The following is a 20,281-nucleotide window of genomic DNA, read 5'->3' as shown; positions in this document are numbered from 1 at the left end:
ATTCCACATTCCCATTTCATTAGACTAAAACTTTATTGACAGAATCGCATGCTTTTACAGCAAAGTATAGAATCATTTACATTTTGGCATATCTTTAAACATTAATACTCACACATTAATGACATTGTCAGATTGCTAGTAATATAATATACATTTGTATATATATATATATGTATATATATATATATTTCTATGGCTCATCCGATTATTTTATTATTTTGCACTCTTTCCTTATACTAGACACACTCCAGTGGAAAACACCAATAACATGCATTGGGTTCCAAATTCCCTCAATTAGTTCAATCTAGAATAGATAGATGCTAATGTCCGCTTAACATGATTTAGAAGCATTATTAGTTTAACATACACTGCTTCTATTTCCCGAAACGGACCACCAACAATTTGACGTGGTGGGCAAACACCATTAGATCTTCAGTAAAATTTCTGGTAGGGTAGTCCCAAACTAACAAAATCTGGTTCTAATCATTTTCCCTAGGACCGACAAGGTCACGATATTCATCACATGAGCAGGACTCCCTATCCCTTGAACATTTCCACATACACATCACTTTTAGACACACAGGTCCCAAATCCCCCTGCACATTGTTTTTACATAATAATGATTCTTTCATTTTATGTTTCTTTCTATCGGCATCATATGATCGATATGGGCCAGCGTTTTTCCAACACGGTCATTATAGTACAATATATAATATTTTTTTATTTATTTTTTAAATAAACCTTTTCCATACATACATATTGCATCCCATTTTCACATCAGCCAGAATCCTTTATTAGCAATTATATTCTGACATCACAGATCTATGCACCAATTTTCAAAACGTTTATACACTATTTCACACAAGCACCCAAAGGTGCACATAGTACTGGGATTGCATATACCATTAACTGAATATATAGGGACTTTATAATATAGGTCAACACAGAGTTTTATCATAATAAGTTTAAACAGTGGTCACATAGGACTACATCAAGATTCAATCAAACATGTCCCAACACATACAGGGTATCCATCATACCAAATAAAAGTCTGCAGGCACCATAATTTTATTTGATCGATTATGCCCAAGTATTATAGGAACTCCATAGTGATCTATTTAAATTAAGTCACTAACATACTTTTATTACAAAGAAGAATTCCTATATATTATACATTCCTCACACATTCAGCAAATGTTTGGATTAGAGCAATATTTATACACTATACAAGTTTATAAAATTAATACATCATACATTCCTTCAAAAATCGGCATTACGCTATGTGGCGCCCCTTGTTTTTTCTGCTAGGGCCGAGTAATCCCACCGCTCTTGTAATTTTACACACTTTTAACATATAGATACTCAATACATTCATTGCAACAATATATCCTATGGTTCTTCTCAAAAAACCTTTACAGATTCAAAACAAAACCATCAACATTTTATCTCCTTTTTAACCAGTGTCATTGTCTTTTTAATTTTAATGTTTTCCAGCAGTTTTTATTCTAACATATACGATCGATATGGATAACAAAATACTATGTTTTTGTTTTGATGTTAGATCAAACTGTCACATTTATATCATAACACAGACACGATCAATATGGATAATAAAATATCATGTTTTTTTTTTTTTTTTTTTTTTGAGGTCAGACTAAATAGCCGAATCAGACTTTTTTATCAGTTTCACGGGTTAATTCACAGTTGAATCTTCAATCAGGGACAATTATACTCACCGTATCAACTAAGCTATCATTGGTTTTTAGGTTCTTTGACAACTTCCGTTTTTAAAATACAACTGCATATAAGCCTTTTACTTTGTATCAATTGTATCCACTATTTCATGCCTGAGGAAACGACCAGTTGCGGTCGAGAAACGCGTAGCGGTACTTGTATGGAATAAATATTTTTTTACTTTTACGGAAGTTGTACTTTGCTTTTATCTTCAATTTACAAGGGTCAAGGCCCGACACATTGTTTGCAGTGTGTATCTAACACAGCAATATTACGTTGGTAAAGAAAGTGATTGACCAAACACGGAGTCAGACAGAATCACTCGACCTTCATTAAGACGCTGCAGACCACAGACACCAGTGTACTAACCACTGTGAGTGTTAGCCGGCTTGTCAGCACCGGTCAAAGTACGGTGCATATCTATTTGGTAAGCATTTTTGATTCATTTCAACTTGCATTCTGTTCAAACTTTATTACGCTATGTGGCGCCCTCTTTTTCAACTTTAATCCTACAGAATCCACACACCGAGGATCAGAGGAGCTGCCATCACGGAATAGCAGCCACTACGGAACTGCATTCACTCCACTCTTTTCGTCTCACAGGAGCCATTAGGCAATATCGATTCAATCATCTTATTGACGGTTTGTGCAGTGACTGATTCACATTTTTTTTAGCGCACCCCAATTGTTTGGATCCCTTTCTGGATTCCGAATTTGTTTTTTTTTAAGGAAAAAATGGAAAAAAGTTAAAATATGTGAAATAATTTGTGGTCTCATGTGTCTTGAGGTGCGCCAATACCTGCTCTTATTATTATATACATTTTTGGTCACTTTGGCAGCACTGCACAATATGTGCATTTAAAAACATATGCTTTTATTAGATGTGCTTAGCCATTATTTCTTACTGATTTATCACTGGGGAAACTGACAAAAGCCCTTTTGGTTTAAAGCACTCCACCCAGTTCAGGTGTGTTCCAGACACAGATATTTAACTGTGTGTATATAAAGCCAGAAAACCTCATCCCATGCAGTCTGGATGAGAGGTATAGTATTGTAATGTTGGAATGTTATTTTGGTATATTAGAATTGTATTGGCTAGCTTCATAGTGTTAAGAGGTGTTGAGAAGGCAATTTTTTGCAGCATTGGGAAACAAGTTTGAAGTATGTGTAATAACATGTAGCCAGGAAGCCTCATCCCATGGAGTCTGGATGAGAGATTGGAAACTCTATTTTGATATATTAGAATTGTATTCTTGAGTTTAGCTTGGCTAAAATTTTAGAGTTAGGACCAGTCTTTTGGTGGGACACCTTGTAAGTGGTGACTGGCTGAGCAGAATATGGCCATATTGTGTGACTAAGATCCCATCTTTATTTAAGAAAAAAAAAATATGATATATTAAGAAGGCAATTTTTGCAGCATTAAGGAAAAAATGGAAAAAAGTTAAAATATGTGAAATAATTTGTGGTCTCATGTGTCTTGAGGTGCGCCAATACCTGCTCTTATTATTATATACATTTTGGGCCCTTTTTGCAGTACTCCACATTATGTGCATTTAAAAACATATGCTTTTATTAGATGTGCTTAACCATTATTTCTTACTGATTTATCACTGGGGAAACTGACAAAAGCCCTTTTGGTTTAAAGCACTCCACCCAGTTCAGGTGTGTTCCAGACACAGATATTTAACTGTGTGTATATAAAGCCAGAAAACCTCATCCCATGCAGTCTGGATGAGAGGTATAGTATTGTAATGTTGGAATGTTAATTTGGTATATTAGAATTGTATTGGCTAACTTCATAGTGTTAAGAGGTGTTGAGAAGGCATTTTTTTGCAGCATTGGGAAACAAGTTTGAAGTATGTGTAATAACATGTAGCCAGGAAGCCTCATCCCATGCAGTCTGGATGAGAGATTGGAAATTCTATTTTGATATATTAGAATTGTATTCTTGAGTTTAGCTTGGCTAAAATTTTAGAGTTAGCACCAGTCATTTGGTGGGACACCTTGTAAGTGGTGACTGGCTGAGCATAATATGGCCTTATTGTGTGACTAAGATCCCATCTTTATTTTTAAAAAAAAATAAAAAATGATGATATATTAAGAAGGCAATTTTTGCAGCATTAAGGAAAAAATGGAAAAAAACATAATTTATGTAAGAACTTACCTGATAAATTCATTTCTTTCATATTAGCAAGAGTCCATGAGCTAGTGACGTAAGGGATATACATTCCTACCAGGAGGGGCAAAGTTTCCCAAACCTCAAAATGCCTATAAATACACCCCTCACCACACCCACAATTCAGTTTAATGAATAGCCAAGAAGTGGGGTGATAAAAAAGTGCGAAAGCATATAAAATAAGGAATTGGAATAATTGTGCTTTATACAAAAATCATAACCACCACAAAAAAAGGGCGGGCCTCATGGACTCTTGCTAATATGAAAGAAATGAATTTATCAGGTAAGTTCTCACATAAATTATGTTTTCTTTCATGTAATTAGCAAGAGTCCATGAGCTAGTGACGTATGGGATAATGATTACCCAAGATGTGGATCTTTCGACACAAGAGTCACTAGAGAGGGAGGGATAAAATAAAGACAGCCAATTCCTGCTGAAAATAATCCACACCCAAAATAAAGTTTAATGAAAAACATAAGCAGAAGATTCAAACTGAAATTGCTGCCTGAAGTACTTTTCTACCAAAAACTGCTTCAGAAGAAGAAAATACATCAAAATGGTAGAATTTAGTAAAAGTATGCAAAGAGGACCTAGTTGCTGCTTTGCAAATCTCATCAATCGAAGCTTCATTCCTAAACGCCCAGGAAGTAGAAACTGACCTAGTAGAATGAGCTGTAATCCTCTGAGGCGGAGTTTTACCCGACTCAACATAGGCAAGATGAATTAAAGATTTCAACCAAGATGCCAAAGAAATGGCAGAAGCTTTCTGGCCTTTTCTAGAACCGGAAAAAATAACAAATAGACTAGAAGTCTTTCGGAAAGACTTAGTAGCTTCAACATAATATTTCAAAGCTCTAACAACATCCAAAGAATGTAACGATTTCTCCTTAGAATTCTTAGGATTAGGACATAATGAAGGAACCACAATTTCTCTACTAATGTTGTTGGAATTCACAACTTTAGGTAAAAATTCAAAAGAAGTTCGCAACACCGCCTTATCCTGATGAAAAATCAGAAAAGGAGACTCACAAGAAAGAGCAGATAATTCAGAAACTCTTCTGGCAGAAGAGATTGCCAAAAGGAACAAAACTTTCCAAGAAAGTAATTTAATGTCCAATGAATGCATAGGTTCAAACGGAGGAGCTTGAAGAGCCCCCAGAACCAAATTCAAACTCCAAGGAGGAGAAATTGACTTAATGACAGGTTTTATACGAACCAAAGCTTGTACAAAACAATGAATATCAGGAAGAATAGCAATCTTTCTGTGAAAAAGAACAGAAAGAGCAGAGATTTGACCTTTCAAGGAACTTGCGGACAAACCCTTATCTAAACCATCCTGAAGAAACTGTAAAAATTCTCGGTATTCTAAAAGAATGCCAAGAAAAATGATGAGAAAGACACCAAGAAATATAAGTCTTCCAGACTCTATAATATATCTCTCTAGATACAGATTTACGCGCCTGTAACATAGTATTAATCACAGAGTCAGAGAAACCTCTTTGACCAAGAATCAAGCGTTCAATCTCCATACCTTTAAATTTAAGGATTTCAGATCCTGATGGAAAAAAGGACCTTGCGACAGAAGGTCTGGTCTTAACGGAAGAGTCCACGGTTGGCAAGAGGCCATCCGGACAAGATCCGCATACCAAAACCTGTGAGGTCATGCCGGAGCTACCAGCAGAACAAACGAGCATTCCTTCAGAATCTTGGAGATTACTCTTGGAAGAAGAACTAGAGGCGGAAAGATATAGGCAGGATGATACTTCCAAGGAAGTGATAATGCATCCACTGCCTCCGCCTGAGGATCCCGGGATCTGGACAGATACCTGGGAAGTTTCTTGTTTAGATGAGACGCCATCAGATCTATTTCTGGAAGTTCCCACATTTGAACAATCTGAAGAAATACCTCTGGGTGAAGAGACCATTCGCCCGGATGCAACGTTTGGCAACTGAGATAATCCGCTTCCCAATTGTCTATACCTGGGATATGAACCGCAGAGATTAGACAGGAGCTGGATTCCGCCCAAACCAAAATTCGAGATACTTCTTTCATAGCCAGAGGACTGTGAGTCCCTCCTTGATGATTGATGTATGCCACAGTTGTGACATTGTCTGTCTGAAAACAAATGAACGATTCTCTCTTCAGAAGAGGCCAAAACTGAAGAGCTCTGAAAACTGCACGGAGTTCCAAAATATTGATCGGTAATCTCACCTCCTGAGATTCCCAAACTCCTTGTGCCGTCAGAGATCCCCACACAGCTCCCCAACCTGTGAGACTTGCATCTGTTGAAATTACAGTCCAGGTCGGAAGCACAAAAGAAGCCCCCTGAATTAAACGATGGTGATCTGTCCACCACGTTAGAGAGTGTCGTACAATCGGTTTTAAAGATATTAATTGAGATATCTTTGTGTAATCCTTGCACCATTGATTCAGCATACAGAGCTGAAGAGGTCGCATGTGAAAACGAGCAAAGGGGATCGCGTCCGATGCAGCAGTCATAAGACCTAGAATTTCCATGCATAAGGCTACCGAAGGGAATGATTGTGACTGAAGGTTTCGACAAGCTGAAATCAATTTTAGACGTCTCTTGTCTGTGAAAGACAGAGTCATGGACACTGAATCTATCTGGAAGCCCAGAAAGGTTACCCTTGTCTGAGGAATCAATGAACTTTTTGGTAAATTGATCCTCCAACCATGATCTTGAAGAAACAACACAAGTCGATTCGTATGAGATTCTGCTAAATGTAAAGACTGAGCAAGTACCAAGATATCGTCCAAATAAGGAAATACCACAATACCCTGTTCTCTGATTACAGACAGAAGGGCACCGAGAACCTTTGTAAAAATTCTTGGAGCTGTAGCTAGGCCAAACGGCAGAGCCACAAACTGGTAATGCTTGTCCAGAAAAGAGAATCTCAGGAACTGATAATGATCTGGATGAATCGGAATATGCAGATATGCATCCTGTAAATCTATTGTGGACATATAATGCCCTTGCTGAACAAAAGGCAAGATAGTCCTTACAGTTACCATTTTGAACGTTGGTATCCTTACATAACGATTCAATATTTTTAGATCCAGAACTGGTCTGAAGGAATTCTCCTTCTTTGGTACAATGAAGAGATTTGAATAAAACCCCATCCCCTGTTCCGGAACTGGAACTGGCATAATTACTCCAGCCAACTCTAGATCTGAAACACAATTCAGAAATGCTTGAGATTTCACTGGATTTACTGGGACATGGGAAAGAAAAAATCTCTTTGCAGGAGGTCTCATCTTGAAACCAATTCTGTACCCTTCTGAAACAATGTTCTGAATCCAAAGATTGTGAACAGAATTGATCCAAATTTCTTTGAAAAAACGTAACCTGCCCCCTACCAGTTGAGCTGGAATGACGGCCGCACCTTCATGTGGACTTAGAAGCAGGCTTTGCCTTTCTAGCAGGCTTGGATTTATTCCAGACTGGAGATGGTTTCCAAACTGAAACTGCTCCTGAGGATGAAGGATCAGGCTTTTGTTCTTTGTTGAAACGAAAGGAACGAAAACGATTATTAGCCCTGTTTTTACCCTTAGATTTGTTATCCTGTGGTAAAAAAGTTCCTTTCCCACCAGTAACAGTTGAGATAATAGAATCCAACTGAGAACCAAATAATTTGTTACCCTGGAAAGAAATGGAAAGTAGAGTTGATTTAGAAGCCATATCAGCATTCCAAGTCTTAAGCCATAAAGCTCTTCTAGCTAAAATAGCTAGAGACATAAACCTGACATCAACTCTGATAATATCAAAAATGGCATCACAGATAAAATTATTAGCATGCTGAAGAAGAATAATAATATTATGAGAATCATGATCTGTTACTTGTTGCGCTAAAGTTTCCAACCAAAAAGTTGAAGCTGCAGCAACATCAGCCAATGATATAGCAGGTCTAAGAAGATTACCTGAACACAGATAAGCTTTTCTTAGAAAGGATTCAATTTTCCTATCTAAAGGATCCTTAAACGAAGTACCATCTGGCGTAGGAATAGTAGTACGTTTAGCAAGGGTAGAAATAGCCCCATCAACTCTAGGGATTTTGTCCCAAAATTCTAATCCGTCAGACGGCACAGGATATAATTGCTTAAAACGTTTAGAAGGAGTAAATGAATTACCCAATTTATCCCATTCTTTGGAAATTACTTCAGAAATAGCATTAGGAACAGGAAAAACTTCTGGAATAACCACAGGAGATTTAAATACCTTATCTAAACGTTTAGAATTAGTATCAAGAGGACCAGAATCCTCTATTTCTAAAGCAATTAGTACTTCTTTAAGTAAAGAACGAATAAATTCCATTTTAAATAAATATGAAGATTTATCAGCATCAATCTCTGAGACAGAATCCTCTGAACCAGAAGAGTCATCAGAATCAGAATGATGATGTTCATTTAAAAATTCATCTGTAGGGAGAGAAGTTTTAAAAGATTTTTTATGTTTACTAGAAGGAGAAATAACAGACATAGCCTTCTTGATGGATTCAGAAACAAAATCTCTTATGTTATCAGGAACATTCTGCACCTTAGATGTTGAAGGAACTGCAACAGGCAATGGTACATTACTAAAGGAAATATTATCTGCATTAACAAGTTTGTCATGACAATTAATACAAACAACAGCCGGAGGAATAGCTACCAAAAGTTTACAGCAGATACACTTAGCTTTGGTAGTTCCAGCACTAGACAGCGATTTTCCTGAAGTATCTTCTGACTCAGATGCAACGTGAGACATCTTGCAATATGTAAGAGAAAAAACAACATATAAAGCAAAATTGATCAAATTCCTTAAATGACAGTTTCAGGAATGGGAAAAAATGCCAAAGAACAAGCTTCTAGCAACCAGAAGCAATGAAAAATGAGACTTAAATAATGTGGAGACAAAAGCGACGCCCATATTTTTTTAGCGCCAAATAAGACGCCCACATTATTTGGCGCCTAAATGCTTTTGGCGCCAAAAATGACGCCACATCCGGAACGCCGACATTTTTGGCGCAAAATAACGTCAAAAAATAACGCAACTTCCGGCGACACGTATGACGCCGGAAACGGAAAAGATTTTTTTGCGCCAAAAAAGTCCGCGCCAAGAATGACGCAATAAAATGAAGCATTTTCAGCCCCCGCGAGCCTAACAGTCCACAGGGAAAAAAGAGTCAAATTTTTGAAGGTAAGAAAAAATGATTGATTCAAATGCATAATCCCAAATATGAAACTGACTGTCTGAAAATAAGGAATGTTGAACATTCTGAGTCAAGGCAAATAAATGTTTGAATACATATATTTAGAACTTTATAAACAAAGTGCCCAACCATAGCTTAGAGTGTCATAGAAAATAAGATTTACTTACCCCAGGACACTCATCTACATGTTTGTAGAAAGCCAAACCAGTACAGAAACGAGAATCAGCAGAGGTAATGGTATATAAATAAGAGTATATAGTCGATCTGAAAAGGGAGGTAAGAGATGAATCTCTACGACCGATAACAGAGAACCTATGAAATAGACCCCGTAGAAGGAGATCACTGCATTCAAATAGGCAATACTCTCCTCACATCCCTCTGACATTCACTGCACGCTGAGAGGAAAACCGGGCTCCAACTTGCTGCGGAGCGCATATCAACGTAGAATCTAGCACAAACTTACTTCACCACCTCCATAGGAGGCAAAGTTTGTAAAACTGAATTGTGGGTGTGGTGAGGGGTGTATTTATAGGCATTTTGAGGTTTGGGAAACTTTGCCCCTCCTGGTAGGAATGTATATCCCATACGTCACTAGCTCATGGACTCTTGCTAATTACATGAAAGAAAGTTAAAATATGTGAAATAATTTGTGGTCTCATGTGTCTTGAGGTGCGCCAATACCTGCTCTTATTATTATATACATTTTGGTCACTTTGGCAGCACTCCACATTATGTGCATTTAAAAACATATGCTTTTATTAGATGTGCTTAACCATTATTTCTTACTGATTTATCACTGGGGAAACTGACAAAAGCCCTTTTGGTTTAAAGCACTCCACCCAGTTCAGGTGTGTTCCAGACACAGATATTTAACTGTGTGTATATAAAGCCAGAAAACCTCATCCCATGCAGTCTGGATGAGAGGTATAGTATTGTAATGTTGGAATGTTATTTTGGTATATTAGAATTGTATTGGCTAACTTCATAGTGTTAAGAGGTGTTGAGAAGGCATTTTTTTGCAGCATTGGGAAACAAGTTTGAAGTATGTGTAATAACATGTAGCCAGGAAGCCTCATCCCATGCAGTCTGGATGAGAGATTGGAAATTCTATTTTGATATATTAGAATTGTATTCTTGAGTTTAGCTTGGCTAAAATTTTAGAGTTAGCACCAGTCTTTTGGTGGGACACCTTGTAAGTGGTGACTGGCTGAGCATAATATGGCCTTATTGTGTGACTAAGATCCCATCTTTATTTAAAAAAAAAAAAAAAAAAATGATGATATATTAAGAAGGCAATTTTTGCAGCATTAAGGAAAAAATGGAAAAAAGTTAAAATATGTGAAATAATTTGTGGTCTCATGTGTCTTGAGGTGCGCCAATACCTGCTCTTATTATTATATACATTTTGGTCATTTTGGCAGCACTCCACAATATGTGCATTTAAAAACATGCTTTTATTAGATGTGCTTAACCATTATTTCTTACTGATTTATCACTGGGGAAACTGACCAAAGCCCTTTTGGTTTAAAGCACTCCACCCAGTTCAGGTGTGTTCCAGACACAGATATTTAACTGTGTGTATATAAAGCCAGAAAACCTTATCCCATGCAGTCTGGATGAGAGGTATAGTATTGTAATGTTGGAATGTTATTTTGGTATATTAGAATTGTATTGGCTAGCTTCATAGTGTTAAGAGGTGTTGAGAAGGCAATTTTTTGCAGCATTGGGAAACAAGTTTGAAGTATGTGTAATAACATGTAGCCAGGAAGCCTCATCCCATGGAGTCTGGATGAGAGATTGGAAATTCTATTTTGATATATTAGAATTGTATTCTTGAGTTTAGCTTGGCTAAAATTTTAGAGTTAGGACCAGTCTTTTGGTGGGACACCTTGTAAGTGGTGACTGGCTGAGAAGAATATGGCCATATTGTGTGACTAAGATTACATCTTTATTTAAATTTTTTTTTTTTAAATTATGATATATTAAGAAGGCAATTTTTGCAGCATTAAGGAAAAAATGGAAAAAAAGTTAAAATATGTGAAATAATTTGTGGTCTCATGTGTCTTGAGGTGCGCCAATACCTGCTCTTATTATTATATACATTTTGGTCACTTTGGCAGCACTCCACAATATGTGCATTTAAAAACATATGCTTTTATTAGATGTGCTTAACCATTATTTCTTACTGATTTATCACTGGGGAAACTGACCAAAGCCCTTTTGGTTTAAAGCACTCCACCCAGTTCAGGTGTGTTCCAGACACAGATATTTAACTGTATCTCACAAAAGTGAGTACACCCCTCACATTTTTGTAAATATTTTATTATATCTTTTCATGTGACAAAACAGGAGAAATGACACTTTGCTACAATGTAAAGTAGTGAGTGTACATCCTGTATAACAGTGTAAATTTGCTGTCCCCTCAAAATAACTCAACACACAGCCATTAATGTCTAAACCGTTGGCAACAAAAATGAGTACACCCCTAAGTGGAAATGTCCAAATTGGGCCCAATTAGCCATTTTCCCTCCCCGTTGTCATGTGACTCATTAGTGTTACAAGGTCTCAAGTGTGAATGGGGAGAAGGTGTGTTACATTTGGCATAATCGCTCTCACACTCTCTCATACTTGTCACTGGAAGTTCAACATGGCACCTCATGGCAAAGAACTCTCTGAGCATCTGAAAAAAATAATTTTTGCTCTACATAAAGATGGCCTAGGCTATAAGAAGATTGCCAAGGCCCTGACACTGAGCTGCAGCACGGCAAGACCATGCAGCGGTTTAACAGGACAGGTTCCATTTAACCCCTTAATGACCGAGGACGTGCAGGGTACGTCCTCAAAAAAAAGGCAGTTAATGCCTGAGGACGTACCCTGCACGTCCTCGGTGTGGAAAGCAGCTGGAAGCGATCCTGCTCACTTCCAGCTGCTTTCCGGTTATTGCAGTGATGCCTCGATATGGAGGCATCCTGCAATAACCTTACATGGCCTTCCGGTGCAGAGAGAGCCACTCTGTGGCCCTCTCTGCACCGGACATCGATGGCCGGTATCGTTGGTGGGTGGGAGCCGGCTTGGGAGGCGGGTGGGCGGCCATCGGTGTGCGCTGTGATGTCAAGGGGGGCGGGATCGGGGGCGGGACTGTTAGGGGGCACGCGTGCATGGAGGGTGGCGGGCGCGTGCACGGGCGGGAGCGGGTGGGAACCACTACACTACGGAAAATATTTTTAGTAAGAAATGCCCAAATCTTGTTTGTGCAAAAGCACAAAAAGAGATCGTGGAGGGGTGGGGGGTTGGTTTGGTGTGGGGGGAAGCTACACTACAGAAAAGTTTAGTAAAAATGAAAAAAAAGCATGTTTTCTTCTAAACTGGGTACTGGCAGACAGCTGCCAGTACCCAAGATGGCGCAGATTATGTTAGAGTGGGAGGGTTATAGAGCTGTTTGGGGGGGATCAGTGAGGTTGGGGGCTAAGGGGGGATAGTACACAGCAGCATATGTAAATATGCTTTTTTTTAAAACACAAAAAAACAAACAAATATAGCTTTTATTTTAGTACTGGCAGACTTTCTGCCAGTACTTAAGATGGCGGGTACTATTGTGGGGTGGGGGAGGGAAGAGAGCTGTTTGGGAGGGATCAGGGGGTCTAATGTTTCAGGTGGGAGGCTGAGCTCTACACTAAATGTGATATTAACCCTGCAAGCTCCCTACAAGCTACCTAATTAACCCCTTCACTGCTAGCCATAATACACGTGTGATGCGCAGCGGCATTTAGCGGCCTTCTAAATACCAAAAAGCAAAGCCAAAGCCATATATGTCTGCTATTTCTGAACAAAGGGGATCCCAGAGAAGCATTTACAACCATTTGTGCCATAACTGCACAAGCTGTTTGAAAATGATTTCAGTGAGAAACCTAAAATTGTGAAAAATGTTAAGTTTTTTTAATTTGATCGCATTTGGCGGTGAAATGGTGGCATGAAATATACCAAAATGGGCCTAGATCAATACTTGGGGTTGTCTACTACACTACACTAAAGCTAAAATTACCCCAAAAAGCTCCCTACATGCTCCCTAATTAACCCCTTCACTGCTGGGCATAATACACATGTGGTGCGCAGTGGCATTTAGTGGCATTCTAATTACCAAAAAGCAACACCAAAGCCATATAAGTCTGCTATTTCTGAACAAAGGGGATCCCAGAGAACAATTTACAACCATTTGTGCCATAATTGCACAAGCAGTTTGTAAATAATTTCAGTGAGAAACCTAAAGTTTGTGAAAAAATTTGTGAAAAAGTGAACAATTTTTTTTATTTGATCACATTTGGCGGTGAAATGGTGGCATGAAATATACCAAAATGGGCCTAGATCAATACTTTGGGATGTCTACTAAAAAAAAATATACATATGTCAATGGATATTCAGAGATTCCTGAAAGATATTAGTGTTCTAATGTAACTAGCGCTAATTTTGAGAAAAAAAAAAATGGTTTGGAAATAGCAAAGTGCTATTTGTATTTATGGCCCTATAACTTGCAAAACAAGCAAAGAACATGTAAACATTGGGTATTTCTAAACTCAGGACAAAATTTAGAAACTATTTAGCATGGGTGTTTTTTGGTGGTTGTAGATGTGTAACAGATTTTGGGGGTCAAAGTTAGAAAAAGTTTATTTTTTTTCAATTTTTCCTCATATTTTATATATTTTTTTATAGTAAATTATAAGATATGATAAAAATAATGGTATCTTTAGAAAGTCCATTTAATGGCGAGAAAAACGGTATATAATATGTGTGGGTACAGTAAATGAGTAAGAGGAAAATTACAGCTAAACACAAACACCGCAAAAATGTAAAAATAGCCTTGGTCCCAAACGGACAGAAAATGGAAAAGTGCTGTGGTCTTTAAGGGGTTAAAATAGGCCTCACCATGGTCGACCAAAAAAGTTGAGTGCACATGCTCAGCGTCATATCCAGAGGTTGTCTTTTGGAAATAGACGTATGAATGCTGCCAGCAATGCTGCAGTGGTTGAAGGGGTGGGGGGTCAGCCTGTCAGTGCTCAGACCATACGCCGCACACCGCATCAAATTGGTCTGCATGGCTGTCATCCCAGAAGGAAGCCTCTTTAAAGATGATGCACAAGTTTGCTGAAGACAAGCAGACTAAGGACATGGATTACTGGAACCATGTCCTGTGGTCCGATGAGACAAAGATAAACTTATTCAGTTTAGATGGTGTCAAGCGTGTGTGGCGGCAACCAGGTGAGGAGTACAAAGACAAGTGTGTCTTGCCTACAGTAAAGCATGGTGGTGGGAGTGTCATAGTCTGGGCCTGCTTGAGTGCTGCCAGCACTGGGGAGCTAAAGTTCATTGAGGGAACCATGAATGACAACATGTACTGTGACATACTGAAGCAGAGCTTGAACGTCTCCCTTTGGAGACTGGGCCGCAGGGCGGTATTCCAACATGATAACAACCCCAAGCACTCCTCCAAGATGACCACTGCCTTGCTCAGGAAGCTGAGGGTAAAGGTGATGGACTGGCCAAGCATGTCTCCAGACCTAAACCCTATTGAGCATCTGTGGGGCATCCTTAAACGGAAGGTGGGGGAACGCATGGTCTCTAACATCCACCAGCTCTTTGATGTCATCATGGATTAGTGGAAGAGGACTCCAGTGGCAACCTGTGAAGCTCTGGTGAACTCCACGCCCAAGTAAATAATGGTGGCCACACAAAATATTGACTATTAGGACATTTCCACTAAGGGGTGTACTCACTTTTGTTGCCAACGGTTTAGACATTAATGGCTGTGTGTTAAGTTATTTTGAGGGGACAGCAAATTTACACTATTATACAGGCTGTACACTAACTACTTTACATTGTAGCAAAGTGTCATTTCTTCAGTGTTGTCACATGAAAAGATATAATAAAATATTTACAAAAATGTCAGGGGTGTACTCACTTTTCTGATATGCTGTGTATTACAGTATTACAGTATAACAGTAGTGTTATACAGGCTGTATACTTACTATTTTACATTGAAGCAAAGTGTCATTTCTTCAGCGTTTTCACATGAAAAGATATAATAAAATATTTAAAAAAAAATGTGAGGGGTGTACTCACTTTTGTGAGATACTATATATTTCCCTCATCTCTGAAATATGCACTGGTCACACCTATCCTCAAAAACCTTCTCTCAATCCAACCTCCCCATCCAACTACCACCCTATTTCCCTACTCCCTCTTGCCTCAAAGCTTCTACATGCACGCCTTTCCCATTTCCTTACATTACACTCCCTTTTTGACCCACTGCAATCTGGATTTCGCCTCCATCACGCCACAGAGACAGCAATCGTTAAGGTTACCAATGATCTACTTACAGCAAAATCTAAAGGCCACTTCTCTCTGCTTATCCTCCTTGATCTGTCTGCAGCCTTTGATACTGTTGACCACCCTGTTTTGCTACAAACCATCCAATCCTTCGCGATTTGTGACACAGCCCTCTCTTCCTACCTGTCTGTGGTTCTCTTCCTACCTGTCTAACCATACCTTTAGTGTAGCCTTCTCTGGGGATTCCTCTGTCCCATTACCACTTTCTGTTGGGGTACAGCAAGGCTCTGTCCTTGGTCCCCTTCTCTTCTTGATCTACATGTCATCATTAGGTTCCCACGGGTTTCAATATAATTTGTATGCTGACGACACTCAAATCTACATCTCTTTTTCAGAACTATCTCCTTCCTTGCTAACCCGTGTCACTAACTGTCTTTCTCACATCTCTTCCTGGATGTCCCCTCACTACCTTAAGCTAAATCTCTCCAAAACCGAGCTCCTTATTTACCCCCCTTCTTCTAAAATCTCTACCTGCATCTCTCTATAACTGTTGACAACTCCATCATTACCCTTACCCTGCATGCCCAATGTCTTAGGGTCACACTTGATCTTTCTTTCACTCCTCACCTGCTGCTTCCACCTTAAAAACATCTCTAAAATTAGACATTTCCTTACACAAGACACAAATAAGATATTAATCCACTCTCTTATCCTTTCCCGCCTTCACTATTGCAACTCCGTCCTCTCTGGTCTCCCGAGCTGCTGTATAGCTCCTCTACAATCCATAATGAATGCCTCTGCCAGGCTCATCTTCCTTACACGTCGCTCTTCATCTGCTGCCAATCCATTCATTGGCTCCCTCTTGCCTCCAGGATTAAAAACAAAATTCTGACTCTGACATACAAAGCCCTCAACTGCACTGCTCCACTCTATATCTTTATATATATCCATTATGTTAAAAGTTAGTTTAACCGGGGGCGGAGCCAAGCCACCGAGAGAGATGGCTGCCTTTTGCTAAAGCTCTGTGGTCCCTGTACAAACTTGTTATCATTCAGGATGATCATATAGCTTAATTAAGTTTTTAATTGTGCATAGGAGTGACTTCTAACTATATACCTCATTATCTACCGAGGTGTTCTTCCCCTCTGTTAGCAGAACGAAGGAGGTGTTTGTGACAAGAGGAAACCCGCGCTACGCAGCACCAACACCCGGCAGCCCGGAACCCCCCCTGAGCGGGCAGTAGAATCCCAGCAAATTCAACCCTTCAGAGACAAGCTACCGGGCGGAGGATATCGTGGTCTGTACCGACACGCAGGGTGCCCTGCCTGAGAAGCCGCAACTGCTACTAGCGCTGCAAAGCCTCACCCACGTGGCAAGCCAGAGGAGTAAGCCTCAGGACCAGAGACACAGTTGCAGCGCAACACCGGAGGAGTAACGCCATTCCACACAGAGACACTGAACCGCGCAGCTTGATCACGCTGCACATCACTGGTGGCAGACTCCGGATTAACTGCTAACCGGTAAGATTACAATGATTTAAGTGCAAGAGAATGAATGCTGAGGGGCCTACAATAAACATACCGGTGGCATAAAGTCATATAAAAATACACGGGCAGACTGCGGGAGGGGGAAAACAAGTAGCCCACGCTATATAGCAGAGCCCTGAGACTGGCCTTTGCCTATTGTGACTGTCAATAAATAGGTGCACAGAAATAAGTGCAGGGGGCTGCTAATAATCACCACTGTGGAGTGGCTACACAACTAAAAACTAGTAGCTCACAGTGCATCAAAGACTTTTACCTTGCCATCTGTTGGATTCCACAAGGCCCTTTGACAACACAATCTGAACTGAGAGCAGAAAGTAACAAATAAGGCTGGTGAATACAAGCACACATAAAAATGTCTAGTAAAAGAAATATCAAACCACACAAAGGTACACACTCTTCGGTTATGGATAATTATTTAATATCTGCTGACCCTGTGCTACACCGCCGCAAGTCTACACAGGAAAGTGCAGGGCAGTCACAAGCAACTGAATCAGAGCAAAGCATAATATCACATCAGTATCTCACAAAGCATGATATCTCACATCTCTCCTCCAAGGAGGACATAAAGAATGCAATGACTGATTTCAAAAACATGTTTGGAGAGTTAAGGAGAGATATTGGGGTTGTGAGCAGGAGGGTCACCCAAATTGAGGAAAAACAGGAGACTCTCAGCTCAGACATGCAGCAACAAGCTAGCTATCTTCAGGCCCAAGAAGGCACAGTACAAGGTCTCATGGACCGGATAGAGGACCTTGAGAACAGGAGCAGGCGTAGCAATCTCCGCCTGCGTGGTGTGCCAAAAGATGTAGATCCCCCAGTCCTTCAACAATATATACAAGAATTTATTAGACACCTGAAAAACAACATAGGTGCGCAGGAAGTGCAAATAGAAAGGGCACACAGGGCGCTGCGCCCTAAACCACCGAATAGAGCCCCACCGAGAGACGTTATTATGAAATTTTTATCTTTCAAGGATAAAGAAGAGATCCTCAGGCTGGCGAGAGCGAAACATCCTCTCACATTCAGGGGTTCGGAAATACAAGTATTCTCAGATTTGTGCCCTGCAACACTACAGAAAAGAAGGGACTTAAGGCACGTTACATCAGCTTTAAGAGAAAAAAGAATCCCTTACAGATGGGGATTCCCCACAAGCCTGATTGCCACCAAAAACAACGCTACTTATACCCTTAAATCCACAGAGGACATTCCCAATTTCACACAAGCCCTAGGCCTGGATATCAGGCCGATCCGAGGAGCGGACGAAATTCCCCAGGACCCCCCTAACAGAAACCGGGAGGAAGACCAGTAACCAAGAATGTAGAACACTCCCTCTCCACAGGTTCTCTTGACTATGGTCCAGCTCCCCTACACCTGCAAGAGGCTAGCATCTCTGCTGCTCTCCCCTGTGAGAGCAGTATTTCATTTTGGGGATAAATTTCCTGGACTGTTTGCAGGACTGGTGAGGTTATGTGTGTATAAATATAGGTTACTCTGTTATGTTTGTTTAATCTGTGTTCCCTTGATCCCAGCCGCATAATATTATGTTTCACATACAGATAAGTATAACCTTAAATACAGCAGATAAGTATAGTCCCTAAATATACATATGTGTCTCATATCATTAACTGTATTGAACAGATTTGAGTATAATGCTGGAAATGATGTTGATGTAACCTGACTCTCCCCCTTTTCTTTGTAGCGCTAGCTCTATACCTTGTCTCTGACGCAATACATTGCACCCCTCTGACTTAACAGAACTTTGCACTAATTAGTCTTTATAATGAGTCTACTCGATAAGGGGACAGGGGAACATGCACATGACTGAGCACAGACAAGATGCAGGGGGGGGGCTGGGACGCAAACACATGTTGAACACCTACGACAGCACTGGCTGGTCAGGCGGACAGAACCAGGAAATGCGCATCTCATACCCAGTCACAGATAGCTCTGATGTCTGATTTTCACCCCTTTTGACAGAGTCTTGCTAATAGGGGACAGAAGCTAGCATAACTTACGGTTATTTTAGAAGATTGAAGGCTGTAGTAGTGGGGGACTGAGACAATACACTGGACACATAAGACCGACACTTTCACAGGACCTGGAACATGTGGAGCATGTACTTTTTCTTCACAGAACATTCCGAATTACAAAGTTATTGTTAAATGTTGATGTTACAAACAAGTAATACAGGGACAACTACCCCTGTTTGGTTAAGTAGTTAATACAGTTATTATTTTTAGAAACATAGAACACGCTACTGATTGTATAATATTACACTTGCAATAGGTTGTTCTATAGTATTTATATCGCAGATTAATGCTTAATTGGTCCTCCGACCAGAGGACATCTTTTTCTTTTCCTTTCTTCTAGAACTGTTCCTATCTAGGAGTCTCCCCCCGCTGTGGTACTCTTCTACCTCTCCACGACTAACTTACTATTAACCTTGACCTGATATAGAGGCTTCTTTTTTCCTTCCCCCCCCCCCTTTTTTTTTTTTTTCTTCTCTTCTTTTCTTTCCCCCCCCCTCCTTGCCCCTCTTTCCCCTCCCTTCACTACCCCCCCTCTTCCCTCTTCTGTCATAAATGCGCTGCCCCTCCTGGCCTCTCCTTTTCCTGGTCCTATTTCTGTATCTCCGTTGCCGACCCCCCATCTCCGCGATGTCGCAGCGTTAATCAGCCCCTAGGCCACATCCACTAGAGCTTATCACTATCAACACGAAAGGATTAAATAGCCCGAACAAGCATTCTATAGTGCTCAGAGACTTGCGGAGAATGGGAGGTGATATAGTTTACCTACAAGAAACCCACTTCTCCATTAAGCATGAACCAAAATGGTTGAACCGCACTTATCCAAATGCTTATTTTGCCTCAGGCCCTGGAAAAAAAATGCAGTGGGAATACTCTTTCGTGTAGGCACCCACTTCTCACTATCACAAATTTATTGAGACCCTGAGGGTAGATTCCTAATCATCACCAGTACACTACACAATAGGCCTATAACATTAGCAAACATTTACTGCCCTAATGTGTCCCAGCACCTCTTTCTTCAGAAAGTCTCTCATAGGATTCTTAAAATGCAGATCAGTGTTCTATTTCTCGGCAGAGACTTTAATGCCCCCTCTGACCCCTCCCTCGACACCTCCGATGGCATATCCAGCGCTCCACAGAAAGTTCGTAGGCGTATGATTGCAACACTTGCGGAACTTGCGTTGCATGATATCTGGCGCACACACCACCCACAGGCCAAAAACTACACCTTCTACTCGCACCCACATCGGAAATACTCTCGCAT

This window comes from Bombina bombina, chromosome 3 (genome assembly GCF_027579735.1).
Source record: "Bombina bombina isolate aBomBom1 chromosome 3, aBomBom1.pri, whole genome shotgun sequence".
NCBI classification, from domain to species: Eukaryota; Metazoa; Chordata; class Amphibia; order Anura; family Bombinatoridae; genus Bombina; species Bombina bombina.
The sequence above is the reverse complement of the archived record's forward strand: the minus strand, read 5'-3'. Positions refer to the sequence as shown.